Raw genomic sequence first — 20,671 nt, forward strand, 5'->3', positions numbered from 1 at the left:
GATTCAGAGAAGCCAAGTGAGCTATCAGTCACCTTGGTGTCCCAGCTGATGTACTACAGGCTCCTGTGGGCCAGCCCATAGTAAGGAAGGATGGGTGGGACACCCACCGGGTCAGGACGATCTCTTATAGCCAGCCTGTTGTATGGAGCATGCCTTGCATGTGGGTTAGGAGATGCGTCAAATAAATACCGCTGTTACTACACTGCAGATTTTCTCATTGCCCACATGAAGGCAGCCATGACTTTCTTCTTTCACTCCTTGCCTCACTTCTTTCATCTTAGATCTGCGATGCAGCTCGGATCAACACCTCAAAAACTTTGTATGACAAGCTAAGAGGATATAAATTAAAACATTCGATACAATAAAAACTAACCACAGTGAGGATATGTGGTAAACTACCACAACACTTCAAAATGTGAAGAACTTGTGGCAGGCACTCATCCAATAATGTGTATTTATAGTCCTTGCTCAGTGCCCAAGGAAGGTATTATAACACTGCAAACAGCAGGGATAACTAAGACACTGTTTATGTGTGGTTTTCACTATACTGGTCTATTTCTTCCATGGTTGAAAAACATAAGGGCCTGTTTAGAAGAGGGGAAGGGAAGGGAAGGGTAAAGGGAAGGGAAGGGAAGGGTAAAGGGAAGGGAAGGGAAGGGAAGGATGAAGGGAAGGGAAGGATGAAGGGAAGGGAAGGATGAAGGGAAGAATGAAGGGAAGGGAAGGATGAAGGGAAGAATGAAGGGAAGGGAAGGGAAGGGAAGGGAAGGGAAGGGAAGGGAAGGGAAGGGAAGGGAAGGGAAGGGAAGGGAAGGGAAGGGAAGGGAAGGGAAGGGAAGGGAAGGGAAGGGAAGGGAAGGGAAGGGAAGGGAAGGGAAGGGGAAATAGAGTCTTAAATTAACACATTTTAACACCACTGATATTTGTCTTTGGGAAGCTGGAATGTCTCTTTCAATTGCTGTCCCTGTAAGGATCCACACAGTTTTTTTACATTTCTGGCAAAATAGCGACAGTCTGAGGCTCCTTGAGCCTAATTCAGTGATTACAGATTAAGGCCATCTTCTGGGAAGGAAAAAGAACCAGCTCTCTGAATTAAATGTACTTAAAATACTCATATATCCATGCAGGCTTCCTGCTTCAAGCAAACTGAAGACACGTCCCAGATACTTGGTTTTTTTCCAGAGAAATTTCACAAGTGACATTCGTAAGATCAATGAAACAATACTGTGGCAATAACGCAACTGATCCTGCTGCAGTAATGAAACTGTAAGTAGAAAGACAGCAGGCAGAAGATCTCCAGCTTTCACTTGAAACAAAATATTCAGCCTTAGTTAGCCCGTTTTTTTTTCATGTCAGGTTTTTGAGAGGAAAAGTAGCTCCACTTGTCAATCAGCTAACTTGCAGCACTAATAGATTCTGGTGTTTAGGGGGTCAGCACAGAATTTAATTTAACAACTTACAATACGCCCACATGCCCAGAAAATGTGGACAGCTTGATAGGGTTCACTGAGCCAAAGAAGTAAGACCAAAACAGTGCATTAATGTATAGGGGAAGAATAGTTGCAATCAGTTCCCTTGTGAATTGGACAGAGAACTTGGAGATGAAGCAATTATCAGCCATCGGGGATTAATAGTAAAGTGTGAATGCCAAGCTGTATATGTTAGGGGCAGAATATGTTGCCTATAGAAAACAACAAAGAACGTTTCTTACTATTAAGTGAGATTAAACGTAATGGCCTGATTTAATCACAAAGGCAGAATTAAATTCAGATGGCAACTTCAAAGTGGACACATGCACAGAGACTACTGCATACATTTACATATAGCTGGCATAGCTTGGCTTGCATCACAATGGGATAAAGTTTCTTTGGCCACTTAAACAATTTTCTATTCTTTGCTTTTTGTTAACATTCACTGTATTTATCCCTAAATTGCTTTTGGTTAATAAGACGGAGCTAAGAGTTATATTTATTCATGGAAGCTCTACTTCTTAATTCTTTCAAGCAAAAAAAAAAAAAAAAAAAAAAAGACAACAACAACAACAAAAAACCCACTGCAAAGGGTCAACAAGAACAGAAAGGCTGCAACCAGACAGCAACAGAAAGCAGCCATCCTGACCTACTGGTTTGCGTCTGCCCACAGAGGTGTCACTCATGGCAGGTCCAAGAGTGACACCTGACGCTACACTCACTGCCCCTTCCTCCCTGCGAGCCCATCCTAACAGTACAGCGTCCAGCTCTGTCCCAAAACCGGTTAGAGAGCCCACTGTGCTGTGCTCACCTTGCTACCTATGCTCAGAGCCTCCATCTCTTGAAGACAGACTATAGAATTTCAGTCATTTGAGTTGGAAGGGACCTTTTAAGCTCATCTAGTCCAACTCCCCAACAATGAATGTCAAGAATGTAATGGAAAAAACCTCTCCCATCAGTACACCCTTTCACTTCATACCTCAGTCCCGTCCCACCTGGATCCCAAGTTCATATCAGGCAAAGCAGAGCTGCTTCAGGATCCCAGTAGTATTACTGACATGGATGGGCAAGGACCCATTAGACATGCTCAAGCCCAGCTTTGCCCCCTGGCTTATTGGGAGGGCTACAGCAGGGAAGGCTGAGGCAAGCATCAGATTCCCAGAGATGCTACAGCTCACTTGGTGCCTGATCTCTGCTAGGATCATATTTGCCATGTGTTCACGCAGGAGATCAGAGCACAGGCTGTCTCCTCTCCAGGCACCCATGGCCCAGCACAGCTGCCAGCCTCAATGCTGCCGGGATGGGAACCTCTGTTCCAAAGGAGGTGAGATGTTTCAGACCCCTTGTTACTTACAGAGAAACAGCTTTCCCTCCTTGCTCCCTTAACCTTGGCAGGATGATGGCTTTAATGATGCAGCCCAAATCCTCTCACATCAAACAGAGGAAGGCCAATTTCCCAGAACAAAAGCCTGAAGTACTCGTGTGACAGGTCACTAAACATGAGCATCTCCTGCTCGGGTTGAGAGCACTGAAGAGGGATCCTGCTAAGCAGTACAGAATACGGGACAAGGTCTTAACCTCCGCCTGCGCCTTCGGACACTGGGATCGGCACATAAAGCATCTCAAGTGCCAGAGGGGGATGTTGAAAGCAAGAGGTGTCGGTGAGGGGCTTGGGCACGTTTCTCAGGCAACTGCGGGGGGAATGTCACAGCTATAGCAACTGGCTCTCCAGCAGCCTGAAGGGCGGCGGGGCCATTGGCAGCACAGCCATTGTGGCCCCAAGTGAAAGGTCAGGCTGTTCCATTTTTCACTGGTCAGCTGTAAATTTCCTGGTAGCCTCGGCCGTGATTTATATTTTGTTGTGATTTATACCTGCACCGCTACCTGCCCTCTGACTGATGGCTTGGAAATGTGCAGTTAATTGCATTACCGTCATACGGTGCTTGCCCAATATCGCTGTGTCAGTCCTTCACTGTGCAGCCATCAGAGCTCCTTCCCATACATCGTCTTCCCACAGATGACAGTGAAGGTTGGAGAGTCATCGCACCTGCCTTTAACTGTCCAAAAATTGACTGTCTTGTCCCAGGTCTTTCAACCTTTCCTCATAAGGGAGATGCTTCAGGCCCATCATCATCTCTGTGGCCCTCCACTGGACTCTTTCCAGAAGTTCCCTGTTTTTCTTGAACTGGGGAGCCCAGAACTGGGCACAGTATTCCAGATGTGTCCTCGCTAGGACAGCATAGAGAGAGAGGATCACCTCCCCTCACTGGCTGGTCACACTCTTTTTGATGCACACTAAGATACCATTGGCCTTCTTGACCACAAGGGCACAATACCTGACAGGTACCTTCATTTATCCCTCAGAAATATGAACAAGATGCTGCTTTGATGAGTCGGAGAGTTCTGGCAAGGACTGTTACTATCACAGCTTCTAGGACACAGAAGACAGGTAGAAAATGGTCTCTAAAACACACAGTAACTACCAAAATTGAGGTTTTCTCTTTTCTAAACCAAGAATAAATATTCTGCCAGCTCATTAAATATTTCCACTGGTTCACTGAGCTCTGGATCAAGTACATAATCATGCATACTGTAATGGTACTGAAACAGGGGATATTTAATTTTCCCTAGAGGTTCTGCTATATGATGGATGAGTTTTATTTATCACTGTCAAACATGCAAGTATGCCTTTAAATTATCCCAAGAACATGAATATGCAGAAGAAAGAAGGGCTCTGGAATAGGGAATGTATGGATGTGATCAAAGAAGAACGGCACTTAGAAGTTTAAAAGGGATATTTTAGCCTTCATTAAGAAATGGCTTTTAAATTATTTGAAAATCATGATGAATACTCATGAAACTCAAAAGACTGAGAGCATGGTATTCAAGGGACACTGTACAGTATATCTGTATATCTGCATCAATGACTTCTAATTTTTTGGCCCGGAGTCTCTCCTATTTCATGTCTGGAAATTTGGGATTACGAATTTGATTGTTTCAAGGGGGACCAATTATTTTAAAAACAATGATGCACCAAGTCCCACCTCCATGTTACACTTTACCCTGGCAGACAGTGATAGTCAACACGAGTGGAAAGCGATGATGAGGGAAGTGAGTGGTGCTCGTCAGGAAGGGATGACAGAAGTGGGGTTTGGTCTGGTGCCTCTCCAGTCTCACTCTCAGCAGTGCTTTCTGTCCTCCCATTTCATTCCTGCAGCTAAATCTTACCCCTTTCTTGGAGCCATTTGTCTTATTAAACCACAGCCCTCCTGCTTCCAGGACTACACATCTTTCTGAAACCGTCTGGCCAAGAGCCTTCTCTCTGTCCTCCCTCTGCTGGATCTCTGTGACTGCTGGCAGCAAACCAAATCCTTTCTGTAGGCTCTGTGAAGGCACTCCTGGCCCAAGGATTCAGCACCTCCTGATGGCGGGGACCCCAGAGGCACCATCTATGCCCCTCCATCATTCAGGGTGGAGATTTTCCATGGCAAGCAGCAATGGCAGCAGTGAGGAATTGGGGACCAGCTCCTCGTGCTGCTGCCTAAATGTTTTACCTCCACCCGTGCGGGAGGACGAGTGATCACCACCTCCTGTCACCGATGGCCCAGCCGTGCCCTCCCATCTGCTCGCGGTGACAGGAGGCCAACGCCTTTTTCTTTATGAAGAAAAGGCAAATACAGTGTCACATAAATGCAAAACAAAACAGAAAAATCCAACAGGAAAAAAAAAAAAAAAGCGCACGCAGACACTAGTTTTTAATGACTGCATCATTAAGCAGCACGAATCTCCATTTCATGCATGTTCATTAATCCGCGGCCGCGCTCACTTTCCCATATGGCTTTGTTTCTGTAAATACAGTCCGAGGGAGGCAGGAGGGGGCCAGGGAGCTGGCAGGGGGGGTCGAGGTCTTGATGATTTCATATCATAATGGGTTATTCCTGGTGCCTCGCCAGAGCCGTCAACCCGAACCATCTGGGTTTGGGGAGGTTCTGCGCTTCCCAGGGCTTGGCTCCATATGCGCGGCACGGCGGGCGTCCCTGCCCTCTCCCGGCCTGCTGTGAATCACACTGATTGTTATTCAGGTGGGATGGCCCGGTCATGAACTGCACTAATCAAAAAACAAACTGCACCAAAACACTGCGGCTCACACACTGGCTTGGGCCTCCCCCTGACCTCTGCTAACCAGCCGCCTCCCATGGATGTAATGCAGGTTGTTCTTCTGGATTTTTGCACCTTCCACAGTTACCAGACATCTGTGTAAATCCCCACCCCCTCGTGTTGGGCATCAGGGTCAGTAATGTTCAACAATTCAACGTGGGAAGTCTTCCTGAGGAAGTACCAGGCCATAAATTTAGCCCAACAAGAGCCACCTATCAAGCCGGGCCTTGTTAAGAAGCTTCCCAGATATTAATCACCATAAAGGCCGCGGGCCCTGTGCCGCCGTGTGGAAAGAATGGAATAGTTGGAGGTGGCAGGAAAGGTTTTTCATTTCTTGCCCCGTAATACGCTGTTGTTTTGTGTCCGTAACAGATTTGCGGCTGGATAGCCACTGTCCCTTCACTTCAACCTTGCAAAAGTGCAAAAAAGCCAGCTCTGCTCACAGGAAAGCTCCCACTGCAATTCACTGTAGTGTCTTTAAGTAAAAAAAAAGCATCCACTTGCACCCTAAAGTCAGTTTTATTGCCATGGGTTGCCTCAGCACCTAGGGCCTGTGTGGTTGCGGCCATCCATCTGCAGCGGTGCCTCACCCTCATAGTTACCGTCTGATCCTGGAAAGCCAATCCCAGCACTTGCTGTATGTGTTCAAATCTCAAAAAAAAAAAAAAAAAAAGTCAAAGAAGGGTAAAAACACCTCCCTCACAAGAGATCTCACTGCCTTAGGAATTTAACTTCCAACAGCTGGCTTCCTTTCTTCTTAAATGGCGAGTTATCAGGACTGGAAGAACCCACGAAAAATATAACAAAGCATTTAAGGGTTTGGAGACCTGGTTTGCTCTGACTATTTTTATTATTTAAAACATTTCTGGTTTGTTTTGAGGACAAGATGGCTGCTCAGAAGCACACAGACTCCTGCCTGCCATCTACCATTGAAGAACAGAGGTGATTGGGGTAGGAGACCATAGGGCAGCATGCAAGCAAAACGCGGTGTTTATCTGAAAAAGAAACAATGCAAGCCTAACTCTCTTCCAAATAAAGCCATGGTCCTTCAAAGGCCCACATGCGTGCTCTGTTTGTGCGGGGTGAACAGCCGGCTCATTGATTTCGAAGGCAGTAGGCACGCCGCGCAAAGTCAAATCAGCTTCCGACCTTTGCCAAACTGTAGCCTAAAATGAATTTATGCTCTTTTAATGGAGACAAAGACAGAAGGGGAGAACATAACTCAGGGAGACAGTTCTGTTCCATAGTCTCCCTTCTCAACTAAGAGCAACTTTTTTTCCCTTGGAGCCCGTAATGAAAACTCAGGCCCTTGAAGCACTTGTGGTGAGAGCCTCATCCCTTTCCTTGGACAGAGAGCAGCTGGCTGGGCAGGGTGCATCCTGCCAGCTTAAGAAGAAAATGCTCTGATGCTTGTGGAGCAGATCCAGTCTCTGAAGCAAAAGAAATTCATAGTCTCATGGAACTGTAGAATATGATGAGTTGAAAGAGACCCATAAGGATCATTGAGTCTGATTTGTGCTACCTTCTCTCAAAATGTTGTTAGTTCGGAGAGGAGAGGTTTCACAGTAGTGGAAGGCTCATGCACACGGCAGGCTCTCAGTGCAGGGGAAAAAGAGGAAGGCTGTGGCTGGAGGACGAGCAGTTTGGCCTGCTGAGCCCACATCTCTCTCTGTCTCCATGCAGTTCCAAAAGCTGCTTGGATCCTCAGGCAAGCGCCCTGCGGTTCAAGGGGACCATGGCACCTGTGGGATGTGGGTAAGCAGTGCTCTGATCCCGGCAGCCCGGATGGGACGTGCCCAGCAGCGCCGCGAGGGGCTGCCTTCGTTAGCCCACTCAGGAATGCGGGTTAATGCCACATACCCTTTTTACCCCCACAGTTCTGTTTCTGCAGGGTTGGCAGAAACTGACACTTTTTCTTTTGCTTAATTAAGTTGTTCTGAAGAAGGCTGGTCAAACAGTTGCGTCTACGTGGGGAGTCCCGGAGCGAACAGAAAGCAGGGGGCGTTGCCAACATAAAAAGGGGGATTCTGTTATTGTTTGGGTGTAGACGGGTCATTTTTTCAAAGTTACTGCTGCCTGAGTGACCACAACCCTGCAAGCAGCAGCAATGAAAGGATATTAAAGCTGCTAAATGCAGCTACCTTGGGCTCCAAAGTGTAAGAAGAAAAAAGAGCCAGAAAGCAGGAGCACTTATTTTCCCTCTACATAGAAAGCGCGGACTAATTTCAATACAGTGTGGTGGGAAGTGTAGACAGGACCATCTGAGCATCCTGTCCCAGGAAGCCAGTTGTAAAACCTGGTGCCAAGGGAGCTCTGGTGGGGGCTCTGTTTGCTGCCTGTGCAGAAGAGTCCACTTCCTATCACCAGCCAAAGAAAAAGCCCTAGGAGTAGTGACTAACTGCTGGATTTAAGCAACTCCCGTGCAGCGCAAGCTTGCTGCAGAAGCCTAATGCCTGCATTTCTAAGGCCACTGGTATCACAATTACAGTGTTCCTTGTATTTTGGCAGTCCAAAGACCTTAGAAGCTGAGTATCACTGCCGACTGTGGTGGCTCTGTGCTGTCTCTTGTTCTGAACTATCCACTTGCATTTCACTGCACATCAAGTCCAGCATGAGTTGACTATTCCTAGAGCAAAAGACCAAGCAATATGCAAGTCTTACCTCTACCTGCCCAGTCAGCAGCCCCAGGAACTCTGATTGAACAATTCCTGTTGTGTAGCATCAGGCTTGTGGTATACAGTGCGTTGTTTAGCCACGGCCTTACACATGGCATCACTTGTGGGTTATAACTTTGTGATATGTGGTTGTATTTGGTGAATTTAGATACCCAAGGGAGGCACAGCACTGGTATCAGGCAAACGATTTTTAACTGAGGCCATGGATTGAGCCTGATGTCTGTAAGTCAGTCTGAAAGCAGCCCCTACATCAGTTGGAGCTGCTTGAGGTTGTGGTTGATGCCCAGCAATGAGAAATGTGGGAGCTGGTGGCCATAGATGCCCCACTCCCCGCTGGCACAGATGTTTAGCAATGTAAATCTAAAGCTGCCCCACAGCAACTGGCAGTGCTCACCCCTCTCCCTTTAACTGCACGTTGGCATGAGATCTGCATCTTTGATCCAGTCAGCATGTTCTCAAAATTCAATGATTTTAACATCCAGGGCCAAGATTCAGGCCCCCACCCCATCTGTCCAAGGCAGTTGAGACTCAAATCATGACTGCAGTGAGCCCAGTCTTTGACTGAAGTGGGGCAATGCTCAAAGTCCTGAACTTTCTCAAACTTCTATTTAAAAAACATCGGAGTAGGGGCCCAACAGCTGCCCACCCTGACTGAGGAGCACCTCAGGGGTCCTGCAGTGCTCCAGGCCTGCTCCATGGGGTGTGCAGCAGGCCCGCACTACTCCTGGTGACTGCAGCAGCCAGCCCATCTCTCAGGCACCTGATGCTTTGCTTTATTCAAGGTGCCTCTCTTTCCTTCCTCCCCAACCGGCATGAGTCAGAGGCAGGTTTTCATGCCGTGCATGCACAACCCCTCGCAGCCCTGTGCTCCAGCTGCTGGCAAGAAAGAGCCTTTTTGTTCTGCTGAGACTCCACCAATATGATGTCTTTACTCCCAGGAAAACAGAAGGCCTTCCTTGACACGGGCAACCCCGAAAGGGTTCGGATACTGAAGCGAAGGTCCTAAAGACAGAAAGAAGGATTCACAAGGGCTGGACGGAAGCCATCACGCCATTCCTGGCACTCGCCAGTCCACATGGGGCTCTGTCGCCCGTCAGGACAAAGAGTGCAGTTTCCACCAGCCCCACGTTCTGCTGACAAACGCATAATAAACTGACAGAGGGAGACGAGGCAGCATTTCAAAGCCCCACGTGCAGAGGAGGTAAAGCATAGCAGGACTGGGGATGGACACTTTCTGCAGGTGTTCATCCAGTGTCCCTCCATTTGCATACATTTGCATACTGTCAAACAGTTGGCTGACAGACTCTCTGAGAAGGTCTGGACTGAACCCAAACCTGTCAGGGACTTTCTCCTTGCCAGTCAAGGTTGGCTTTGGTTGCAATTAGGGAGAGGAAAGAAATACTTCTGACATTGCAATATAGGATGGGATAAGTTTAAACAGAAAATGCCTTTTTTCTCTAGGAAAATCAAGAACGATTCACAGTGCTGGGCCCCAGGGAAAAACCAGGGGGGGAAAGATGAATTTCATCTCTTTGGTGTTGATCTATTTTTCCCCACTCGCTTGCTGGCCAACATCTGAGTATTAGCAGCTCACTGGAGAGTCCCAGGGACAAGTGACAGGCTTGGAAACATGCTGCACACCCGGGCTCCAAACCCTTGCACAGGACTGGTCGCAGAACCTGAGGGATGCTCCCAGCCCTGTGGCGATGGTACCCCATGCACGATGCCCCCAGTGCCGAGGGGAGAAGGCGAGCAGGACCTGAGCGCTTAGCAACGTCAAACAATGGCAACGCATGGAAACACCTCCTGGGTATTTGCAAAGAGCAAAGAAAAAAAAAAAAAAAGGACGGACAATGAGGATATGTTTTGGAAGCCCACACCCCTTCTACTTGTTGTTTTACATATTCTTCCCTAAGCCATGAAAATTTAATACTTCATCTTTAAACAGTGATGGACACTAGAGTTTCGTGAGCGACAGACAATAGGTTCTGTTTATTCACCGACAATAAAGAGCCTGTTTAACGCTGGACTGCAAGTGGCTGAGCCATCTGGCCCATATCTCCACAGTAAAACATTGTCCGTGGCACAAAAAATGATTACATCCACAGGACAAACTAATGTGACCTCCAAATAAAGCCTTCCTCTGAAGCTATGATATCATACTGCACAGGGGACACCAGCACAATTGAATCTGGTCACCCAGAGCGCAAGTGAGATAGGACTATTTAAATCAAATTTTACAGGAGACTTTTTGTCCTCGGTGGCAAACCACCCAGATCCGACGACAGCATTGAAACATCTTTTTTTATTCACTCGTAAGGCAACAGTGCGGTTCTGTGTGGGGTTGGCAGTCCTCTTTAGCTCGCGCTGGACCCAGGAAGTGCGCGCCCATTCGCAGCGCCAGCACCTGCAAGCTTTTCTTCCAACAGCGTCTTACTGATGGAGCACCACCTGCACCGGCCCTTTTTTCCCGATAGTGGGGAAACAAGCGGCTCTTTCTCCTCGGTGCCAGTTGGAAAGTCCAAGTCTGCCGCGGCCGCACAAATAGTTTCTGAGCTCTAACAAGGCGCTCTCAGCGCCGCGCTACCTGAATGGCCGCTTCATGGGGCAAAACAACAACCCCAGAAAAGGGCCCATCTCAATGGGGGAAATGTCACTCTCTCAAAGGAGGCAATTTATCTTTGCTGGTACAGTGCTCGTACTACTGTATCTTTTAAAGAAACCTTGGTCAAAGGGAATGATAGATCTAATTAAAGAGACTAATCCTTTTAAAGAGACAATGCTACCCATGTGTGAATATTTACAGACTTTGTGGGAATGCTTCGTGGTAACCTGAATGACTAACACCAGCCTAACTCCCATTTCATTCAGCTGAATGTCTGCTTGCCCGGGAGGCGCTTTGACGGGCAGGCGGCCTGAAGGGTATCATTGTAGCGATGCGTGCGAGCATGCATGCATGTCCCCTCCGTGCCGAGCAGACGCTGGCTGTTACTCCTGTCCCCAGAGCAGCATCACACCCACAGCTCCACAGGCATTAAGGAGAGAAATGGAGAGGGGCCTCTGCCAGAGACCTACCTTGTCCGAAAAGCTTTGATGAGTTTGCCATTTCCACGCCCTCCTTCCACAGGTCAATCGGGTCTAGATGTTGGGTTCTTTTCCTCAGCTACTTCATAACATCAGAATTATAATTACAGCGAACTGAAAAGTAATGATCAGTAGCAAATTACCTTGCCCGCTTTTAGCTATTTGGAATTGAATTCAGGACCAATTTAAAACTCTGCTTTCAACTCAGCCGAAATTCTTTTGGCCCACGTTATTATTGGTTTTTTAGGCATAAAATGTCTCTATATTAGCATGCTTAGCTCGAACACCTGAACGTCTGAACTCTATCTTTTCATATGAAAATATGGTTTGCAGGCCCAAATCCAGGTTAGATAAAAAAAATCGGTCCCCAGCCTTGAGTTCTCAATGGCCAGGGCTGCTAATCCGCTGTGGAATTATAAACCTTGCACCCAAAGGATTAAACTTCCCCGACACAAATCATTAAATGTTGCCGCATTTTTGGCATGGCCCTTCTGTTACCCATGTAGGCTTCCAGACCCGGGCCTCTCAGCCACACGACACCTGGCATTAAAAAAATCCCACAAACTTCCCAGAGGCCTGAATGAGCACCCCGAGAAACAGTGCAGAAGCCTCAGCCCCAGGGCACAGTGCCAGTGCCACCCATTCAGGAACAGCAGGGAGAGATTGCTGATGCCTTCCTGGTGTTGGCCCGTTGACCTAGACGAGCAAGGACAAAGTTCCCACTGAAAAGCAAACGTGCACGTAAATCCCAACCATGCTCGTTTAAAATATATATATTTTCACGCACAAAAAAAACCAACACACTAGTGTTGTCAGTTTGAAAGAAAAAGATTGCTTGAGGCCATGTCCCGTCTTCTCAGCAGAAAAATTACATTTGAATTTAAAAGTCCTTTTGCTGAGGGCGTAATTATCAATGGGATAGAGCAACTTTTTTTTTACATAAGAGGTAGATTGTTTTGCCAGAAAAAAAAAGGCACCTTTTCCTTTTGCTGGCTCTTTACTTTCTTTTTTCCTTCCCTGGATTTAGCAGAGATTTAAATACCTTGTTCCACCACCTCAAAGATTATCTGGTAGCAAAACTCCCTGGAGAAAGTGCATAGCTCCCCAGTGACAACATTTTTTTGTTTCTCAAACTTCTTTCAGTTCAGCTCTTCCTTTTCTTTCTTAACTCTCTCTCTCATTTTAATCCCTTTGAACAGAAACACTGGAATGAATCGAGCCCTGATTCTCCTCTCCTGTAAATTAGGCTTAACTCTGCAGTAACTCCCCTTACCGTGATGGAATAATAGTGAGATAACCAAAAGGGAAAACCAGCCATGACTTTGCAGTCAAGTTCAATTATGTTTTTAGACAATGGAATAGAAGAAGGAAGAAAATCCTGGAGAAAAATAAAAAAGAAAGAAAAAAAGTGAAGAGCTGTCTCCTTCCCCATGCTCACTGCCACAGGCTTCTTGCTGCACAGAGGGGCAAAAGAGGCAGTGGCTCTCCAGCTCCAGGGAAGAAATGCACTGTGGGCAGCTTTAGCCAGCTGTCAGCACACCATCTGAATAACTGACAAAGTACAGAAAGGAGAAAGTAAAATTTGTCTTTCCCTTAAAATAAAGAGTAGGTGGGAAGGAGCTGCTTCTCACCCCAATTACAATTTCAGCCATTCTGTGTTACAAGTTAAAAGCAGTGGGATTCATAACACACGGCTTCAGGTATCTACCAGTTGGGTACCCAGGGCCACCACAACTAACTCAATCACCAAAGAGAGAAAAAAGCAGATTCAGAAGATTTATCTCGCCCCACAATGTTGGGGGAGAGGAGTACTCTGTGAAGACATTCTCTACTCTCCACAGGTATCACTGCTCTTCAGGCTCCTCTGGGAAGGAAACAGGAGGGAGTTGGTCGAGATTCAGGCACTCAGCTCCAGCCCAAGGAGGGGAGCAACAGGGATTCATCTGCACAAAAACTCACTTAGGTCACTTCAAGCTTGCTTTCTTCCTTAAAAACGCTACTCTGAGAAGCTGCTGTAGTTATCTAGATCTAGGAGAAAGTACTTGTGGTCACCACAATAGAAATCCAAGCAAAAGCATACCCAAGTTGCTCCCGCTTTTCTGTAACTCACCAATACACAGGGCTGGAGTTGGCCACACAGGTTGCTGCAGAGTCTGGAGTGGGCAGAGGCTGGTGCGAAGGAACATTAGTGGGGTCCCAGTAGTTTCATCCTACGGAGAAAATGAAGGAAACAGAGAGAAACATTGGGCACTGGAGGTACTTTGTAAGTCACTACTTGAACATTTTGTCCACTTGCACAGAAACTGATTTGTTTTGGTTTGTGGGTTGTTGTTTTTTTCCCTGCAAGGCAAATAAAGGAGTAGTTTGGCCCTCTGGTCTTCCATTTATTCCTGCAGGTAAGGGGAAGATGAAAACAAAGATGATATTGAGGACTCTGGGGTCTATTTCTTCTCCTTTGCAAAATTCCTTTGATAAAAATTGTAGATGTACAACACTGAAAGAGGGTGACTGCAACTCAGCCAATACATTCCTACTGAGAAAACTACACTAGGTCCGTGGGCATTGGGTGGTGTGTACTGGAAGCTGGACACTAAATTCAATTTTGTGCATGTGAGTCAGAAGAAGGAAAGTATTAAAGAAGAAGGACTTAAACCAAAATTTTCTACCTGCTTGTATTCAAAGTGTAAGGTAGTTTTCAGGTTCTCCAAAGGCTACTCTTAGCATCTGCAGTGACATGAACCCAGCCCTCAACAACGGTCTTTCCCAGCTTTTGGAGGAACTGGGAGCTGGATCTCAGCCTTTTGCTAGAGCATATCTGTAAAGGGCACTGGTATTGCAAAAATGTCCTTTTATCTGTTCTCTTTGGAAGGGGATATGCTGACTGCATCTTTTAGCCTTTCAATCTGTTCTCTCTGGACAATTTAGAAAATTCAGTTTGAACAAAGGCAGCTCAAGAAAACTTCAGATGAGATCTCATTCGGTACCGGATGAGAGAAGGAAGAACAGCTGGAAAAGAAACAAAACCAGGAACACCAGCCATCCTGAGCCCAGGGCTGCCACTCTTGCTTCACAGTCTGTCTTCCTCTCCAGAGGATTATGTGCTGCAAAAGTAGTGATAAATTAATGCTGCTGTGGGTTTTCTCCTGTTAACATACAACCTAGCAGCAGCTGATAGAGAGTCAGGAAAAGCACAATGCAGTCAGCTCTAGAAAAAAAGGAAATTAAAAAAAAATCACCTGGAAAGAACAGAATTTGTAAGGTGATGGCTGCAGCTTGCCACCTATGTATGTGTTTCTCAGTTCAGTACCCCTTTCTGCTTCTTTAATTTGCACTAAAGATTGATGAAGTTGAGTCATAGAGCTCCTGCAAATGGCCTGTCATTCATTAGCCTGCACCACTGCACTCAATGATAGTCCAGAAAACTTGTGAGATGCTCACTGCTTCTGCATCGTTACAGTAAAACCATGGGCAACTGTCCTGGGAGATACAGGATCGAGCATTTATGGCTTTTTACTGGGCTGTGTTCTGTGCCTTACAAAATATCGCCTATCCCAATTTCTCTTGGAAAAGGCAGATTTCTGGTCTGATCGCAGACTTCAGATGTGGGAGATCCCAAAGGACATGCAAAAAGTTACTGGCGGAGGCAGGTCTGGCAGCTTCAGGAGCCAGCACCGCCAGGCTGTTCTGGCTGAGCTCAGATTGCTGGTCTAAGCAAATTCTCAATAATATTCTAATAGTCAGATGTAATGGAGACTTAACCAATCTCCCTGTGATGCGTTTCTTTTAGGAGTATACCATTTTACACAGCCACCAATTTATTTATTTTCATTTTACTCAAATTCTCCCTGTCTTTAATCCCACTGCGGTGTGAAAATGTAATTGACAAATATGTAACGCTTCTAATTTCTTCCCATGAAAGAGCAGGCATTTTATTTACAGAGCCTTCTGTTTCCTTTAGTATGTCACAGTAACTCCATGTAGCTCCTCCCCAACTAATTTCCCTCAACGATTTCTGGTGGTTTCAGCTACCTCCACCAAAAAAATAATCCAACTTAAACTGATCCGAATCTAAAACAGCATTACTTGCCTCTAGATATGTCCATTTAATATATCCAATACAAGCAGCCAACTGCTGTTCTCAAAAGACTATCTGACAGATTCTATTCACTTTCAAAGTAGCTCTCCATGGTTTGAATAATTATCTTTCATTTCCCCCTTTCTGACACTTTTCAATGATTTGTTGACATCTGAAGAGATATGTGCAATCTCACAAGAGGCAGCTGGACTTTCTACCCAAAAGATACAAATACAAAAAGGATTCCCATACAGAATTTGAAATAACTATGTTCTTTGCAAATGGAAGACTAAATCTGCATTTTAATGGGACATGTTTTTAAAAAGCGGAATTCATGAATAACCCTATGAGTTTTAACTTTTTCACTGCCAGTGACAAACCAGAACTACCCCTAGAACAAATTTCTACCTTCTCTTTATCCAGTTTGCTCTCCTGGCATTAATAGTGCCGTGGCTGGGGATTTGGTTAGAACTTTCCTTGCTCTCTAGACACAAAGCCAGAGATGCCGTTCCCATGCCTGGATCTTTTCAAAGTTACCCAGCTCTGGAATACAAGCCCCTCACGCTGCCTTCTGTCTACAACCAAAAGCACATGAAGCCAGCAAACATGGACTACATACACAGCTATATTGAAGCCTTGTTCCAGGCAGATAAGGACGCTGTCCAAACCCAACAGAAATGATGTTTACACCAACTGTGTGAAAGCAGAGCTTGTGTTTCCATTTCACAGAGGGAAAACAGAGACAAAAAGAGTGCAGGATTCAATGCCTCATCCAAGTTCAGGTAACAAGGCTGTGGCAGAGCCAAAATTTGATGCACAATGTGAACATCCATCCAATACTTCATCTACAATAACCATTTCTCTTACTTGAGCTGTGACCCATTAAAAAGGCACTGGCATGGAAGGGCTTCTCCCCCTCTTCTTTCCTGACAGTGTACAGACAAGGCAGCGCTAAGCAGCAAGTTCTTTGTTTTGGTCTCAAGCGATAGGGTGTTGTATACATCCCCTTTGAACCCAAGTAGACCGATCCTTGGGGTACAAACAGCACAAGGACACATAAAAACTTTCTCCATGGCTTCTCTGTCTCAGTGCTGGCATCAGACAGCCTCTGAGACGTGTGGGAGCGGCATAGCCGGGACAGGCTGACTGGAGGGCCCAGTCCTGCCCTGTTTTTTGTAGAATCATAGAGTCACAGAATCCTTAGATTTGGAAGGGACCTTAAAGGCCATCTAGTCCAACTCCCTGCAATGAGCAGGGACACCTACAGCTCCATCAGATTGCTCAGAGCCCCATCCAGCCTGGCCCTGAGTGCCTTCAGGGATGGGGCATCCACCGCCTCTCTGGGCAACCTGTGCCACTGTCTCACCACCCTTATGGTAAAAAACTTTTTCCTCATATCCAGCCTGAATCTCCCCACTTTTAGTTTGAAACCATCTCCCTTTGTCTTATCACAACAGACCCTGCTAAAGTGTGTCCACGTTCGGCAGCGAGCGGCCCTCTTTGAAGCAGGGTTACCTTGAACATGGCGGGCAATGCCCGGGAAGCGCGGCACACACCGCAGGGGGCCCGGGGGGAACACGGAGCACCAGGGACAGCTAGAGGGCGGCAGCGCCGCCTGCTGGGCCTTGCGGCCGGCACGGCTTCTTATGGCGGGCCGGGAAATGAGGGAAGTGAGGGAAAACGAGGGGACGTGTGAGCAGATGGGAGGAAATGCGCAGCTTCAGAGCTCCCTGAGAGCGGCCCGCGGCCACCCCGGCAAGGGTGAAGGGACGCAAATGTATTCCGCGTTCTGCTGGGGCAGGGGTTTGTCACATCCGTGGTAATTGGAAAGAGAAATTATTCCGTGTCCTGAAGGGATAACGTTGAGGGGCTGAGTCGTTGCAACAGTAATTGTCGGTGGCATTTACAATTTTAATACAGAGCTCCTGTAAATAAAGCCTGCCTCTATAAAGTGTACCACTTTCATGTCTAACAAATGCCAGGCTACTTATTTACATACATTGAATTGTAGAGTGAGCTGAGCAAACAGATCAGGATGGTCGAGACCGCAGATGTCCTCCTCTGCTCCCGAGGGGGGTGTTCTCTGCTTTCAGGCCTGTAAGCAGAGCCCCAGTGCCCGGGTGGGATCTGCCCCTCACTGCCAGCACCAGCCACCCACAGAAACGGGCAGGCCATCACTTACTGTACTGCAGGACGCTAATTGGTGTCACTGGGCATTTCTTAAGCGCCAGCGTAGATTTGCTGCATATTACTCTACAGGGGGAAAAAACTGCATGTAGGAAAGAATACAGACACCTCCTGTCTAGTAAGACTGAGATAAAAGTGATAAAAAATATCACACCTGAGCCCTCAGGAAGCCTCTGTTTCTTCTCCGCGGAGGTTATTTGTCTGAAATTGCAAAGAGCACTTAGAAGTATGTGCTTTGACCCATATCTGCCCATTTCGATGCTTCCTGCTCCTTGTAATCAAATACAAATATTTCAGAACGCTTATGCTGTAGGTGTGGCCTCAGCCCTCAGACTCAACAGGGCTGGGTCCAGAGCAAACGGTTAGCGCAGACAGTGCAAAAGATGTATCTGTGTACTCAGCATACCTTTCATTTGCAGTACTTGTAGACTAAATACCCTAAGAAAAGGGGATTCCATAAGCAGGCGTTGGAGCCATTGACCAATTTCGGCTTTATGTGATACTGGTTCTACTCGTGGACACCACATTCTTGTAAGTTTTGTGAAAATCAGAAGCAGGTGACAACCTCAGTAGAGTGCCTTCTGCAGAGCCTCCGAAATCCTACCACATCCTTTCCCAAAGAGAACGGAGCACACTCGTTTCCCACCTGTAGTTAACAGGGATTGCTTATTTTTCTCTCCAGCTCCCTGAGTTCACAGCAATTTAAAATAAACTAAATTGACTTCTTCACAAACTCTGGTGTAAAGCCTAAGATCATAGGGGAAAAGCATCATTTAGCATCTGCAAAGTGAAGCTTGCCTAAGGAAAAAAAAAAAAGGATTTTGGCAAGAAAATGCTAACTCTGGGGACGGGTTTAAAGTCATGTATTTGCTTTTCCAAATTCCCTTCCAAACACCATTAAAGACTTTAACAAACATCTCGCAGAAGTAGTGGTTGGAGGAGCTCATGTACGACATGTACGTCGTACTCATGTACGACTCACTTTACATCCCTCAGTCATTGTTACTCTAGAATCGGGCACAATTCTTGCTGTGACGAGACAGGAGTCTAAAGAGAGTAGAAGCTTTTATTGTGCTTAGTTTTATCTCTGTCTGTGCCTCATTACTGGGTGATAGCTCACTTCGTGCAAACAGTTGCTGGTTTCCAGAAAAACAAGAGGACCTGTGGTGTCTGCCCTGAGCTTATTCCTCAGAGGACCAGAAGTCTCTAGTGGAGGATGAGGTGGGTTCTTGTTAAGCGCTGGAAATAGGCTGAAATGTAAATGTGTGTTCCTTTCTGCAACGTGCCTAATTGCCCATAAATGTCATTAAGTCGAGAAATGTTTTCCACCAAATTAACTTTGACTCGTGATATCTAATTAGCTGGAGATGCTGAAAGATAACAACTTATCAGTCACTGTTTAAGAAAACATACTTAATGGTTGACTTTTTTTGTTAGCAGCCATGTTGAACCAGGTATTGTAGCTGTCAAAACGGAGCATTATCACAGCAATTAAGGACAATACCTCGGCGCAGCTTCCAACTAAGATAATTTGACAGCTCTTTCTCAGGCAAGAAGTGCACTGAGCCTAAACTTTCTGTGAATCGATTTTTCACTGTACAGAAGTAAGCATATACTTCACTTCTTTTTCCTTTTTCTTTTTCTTTTTTCTTTTTTTGTTTATTTTAAAGCATGCTATGTGTGACCACCTTTCAAGTCTTTTCTTACTCACTTACAGTCAAGGTCTCTAAAAGTGAAGGCTTTACCATCACTGATTGCCTGAGATGGCATTCAAGTCTCTAAAGTAAAGAATGTGGCAAGGAAGGCACGGTTAAGTCCTCATCTTTCACTATTTCAATCTGTATTTATATGCACCATTTTGTCTCCTACAGACTGTACACACATCTTCCCTCTGCTTCCCTAAAACAGTAAGCACACGTAGGTGCAAACAGCTCTACAGCAGAAAGAGCAATCTCTGTTTCCCTCCAAAAAGTGGCTATAACTGAACCCCTGCTTTTTCTCCTTAAACTGTGTGTGGCCTTATTCCGTTTAATACTCTGTCTGGTAGAATGCATTGGAGAAGAATAGAAATGCAAGTGGAATGGGGAATGGGTGAGTAATCTCCACCTGAGAGGTTGTTTTAATCTCAACTCTGTGATCATTTCTTATGGCCCATTGCATATATGCCACCCACTAAGGACACTGAATCTGTATTGCACAGAAGATGCTGACCTCCAGAAAAGGTTCTGTAGTTCAAGCTTAAGACATCAAAATAGGAACAGATCCTGTCCAACAGAGGTGGGGGCAAACTTCTGACTATTCTTGTTTTGTCTCCCTTGGTTGTACTGTAGGATATCAAGGGTCTGAAAATTGCAGAGCCATCTAAGGGACAGACACTTCTGTTTGTGCAAATGGGAGGTGTACAACAACTCTCACAGGGTGATTTGCAAACCCTGAAGTGCTTGGGGTTAAATTAAGTATGTATTTAAACACTTCAGTATAGGATATGGTGTGTTATATAGTGATATATTGCAATCATCTGCTCTCTATTACTCACTTCCTTTGAGAGGACTCCTTTGCAGCGCTGGCATATGATATTACTACCTCCCGAACCCTGGGCTTTGGGACCACCTACGTCTGGGCCACACTCCCCCTGGGGCCAGTGCTGTATACACGAAACACCCCCTTTTCTGTCGCTGAAGGAGCTTTTTTCCGAGGCAGACAAAAGCCTTCCATCCCTATCCCTGTTATGGGTGGGCCTACACAGCAGGTGGCTGCCACACCAAGGATGACTGTCTGATAGCTTCTCCATGGGGGGAGTTTTCCCTTTTCCTTTTAGAGACTTTCCCTCTGCTTCTCAATGCCTGTCCTCAAATCTTTTCCCACAGTTACTTTATCTTCATTTTATACTAAACCAAAACATTCCTTGGTTCTTCTTACATGGAAAGTGAGCTACAACTCATTGATTGCTCGGCACCATTTTTTTTCCTAGAGATAGAGTCCAAGTCATTTCATATTGGGAGTATCTTAAACTTAGAAGTCTT

The 20,671-nt window shown here is 46.1% G+C and overlaps 1 long non-coding RNA gene across 2 annotated transcripts; it reads right to left on the reverse strand.

Moving 5' to 3' along the window:
- Positions 1–808: 808 nt before the first annotated feature.
- On the reverse strand, positions 809–17,052 carry LOC121109466. Of its 2 annotated transcripts, none has more exons than XR_005847679.2 (3): positions 16,977–17,052; positions 13,497–13,596; positions 809–13,414 (listed from the first exon to the last, which is right to left on the reverse strand). It is a non-coding gene; the product is annotated as an uncharacterized LOC121109466 (long non-coding RNA). The 2 variants fall into 2 exon arrangements; XR_005847680.2 differs by having other exon boundaries at positions 16,921–17,052.
- Positions 17,053–20,671: the final 3,619 nt, after the last annotated feature.

The sequence above is a fragment of the Gallus gallus genome, chromosome 1, assembly GCF_016699485.2.
Source record: "Gallus gallus isolate bGalGal1 chromosome 1, bGalGal1.mat.broiler.GRCg7b, whole genome shotgun sequence".
In the NCBI taxonomy this organism is placed as follows: domain Eukaryota; kingdom Metazoa; phylum Chordata; class Aves; order Galliformes; family Phasianidae; genus Gallus; species Gallus gallus.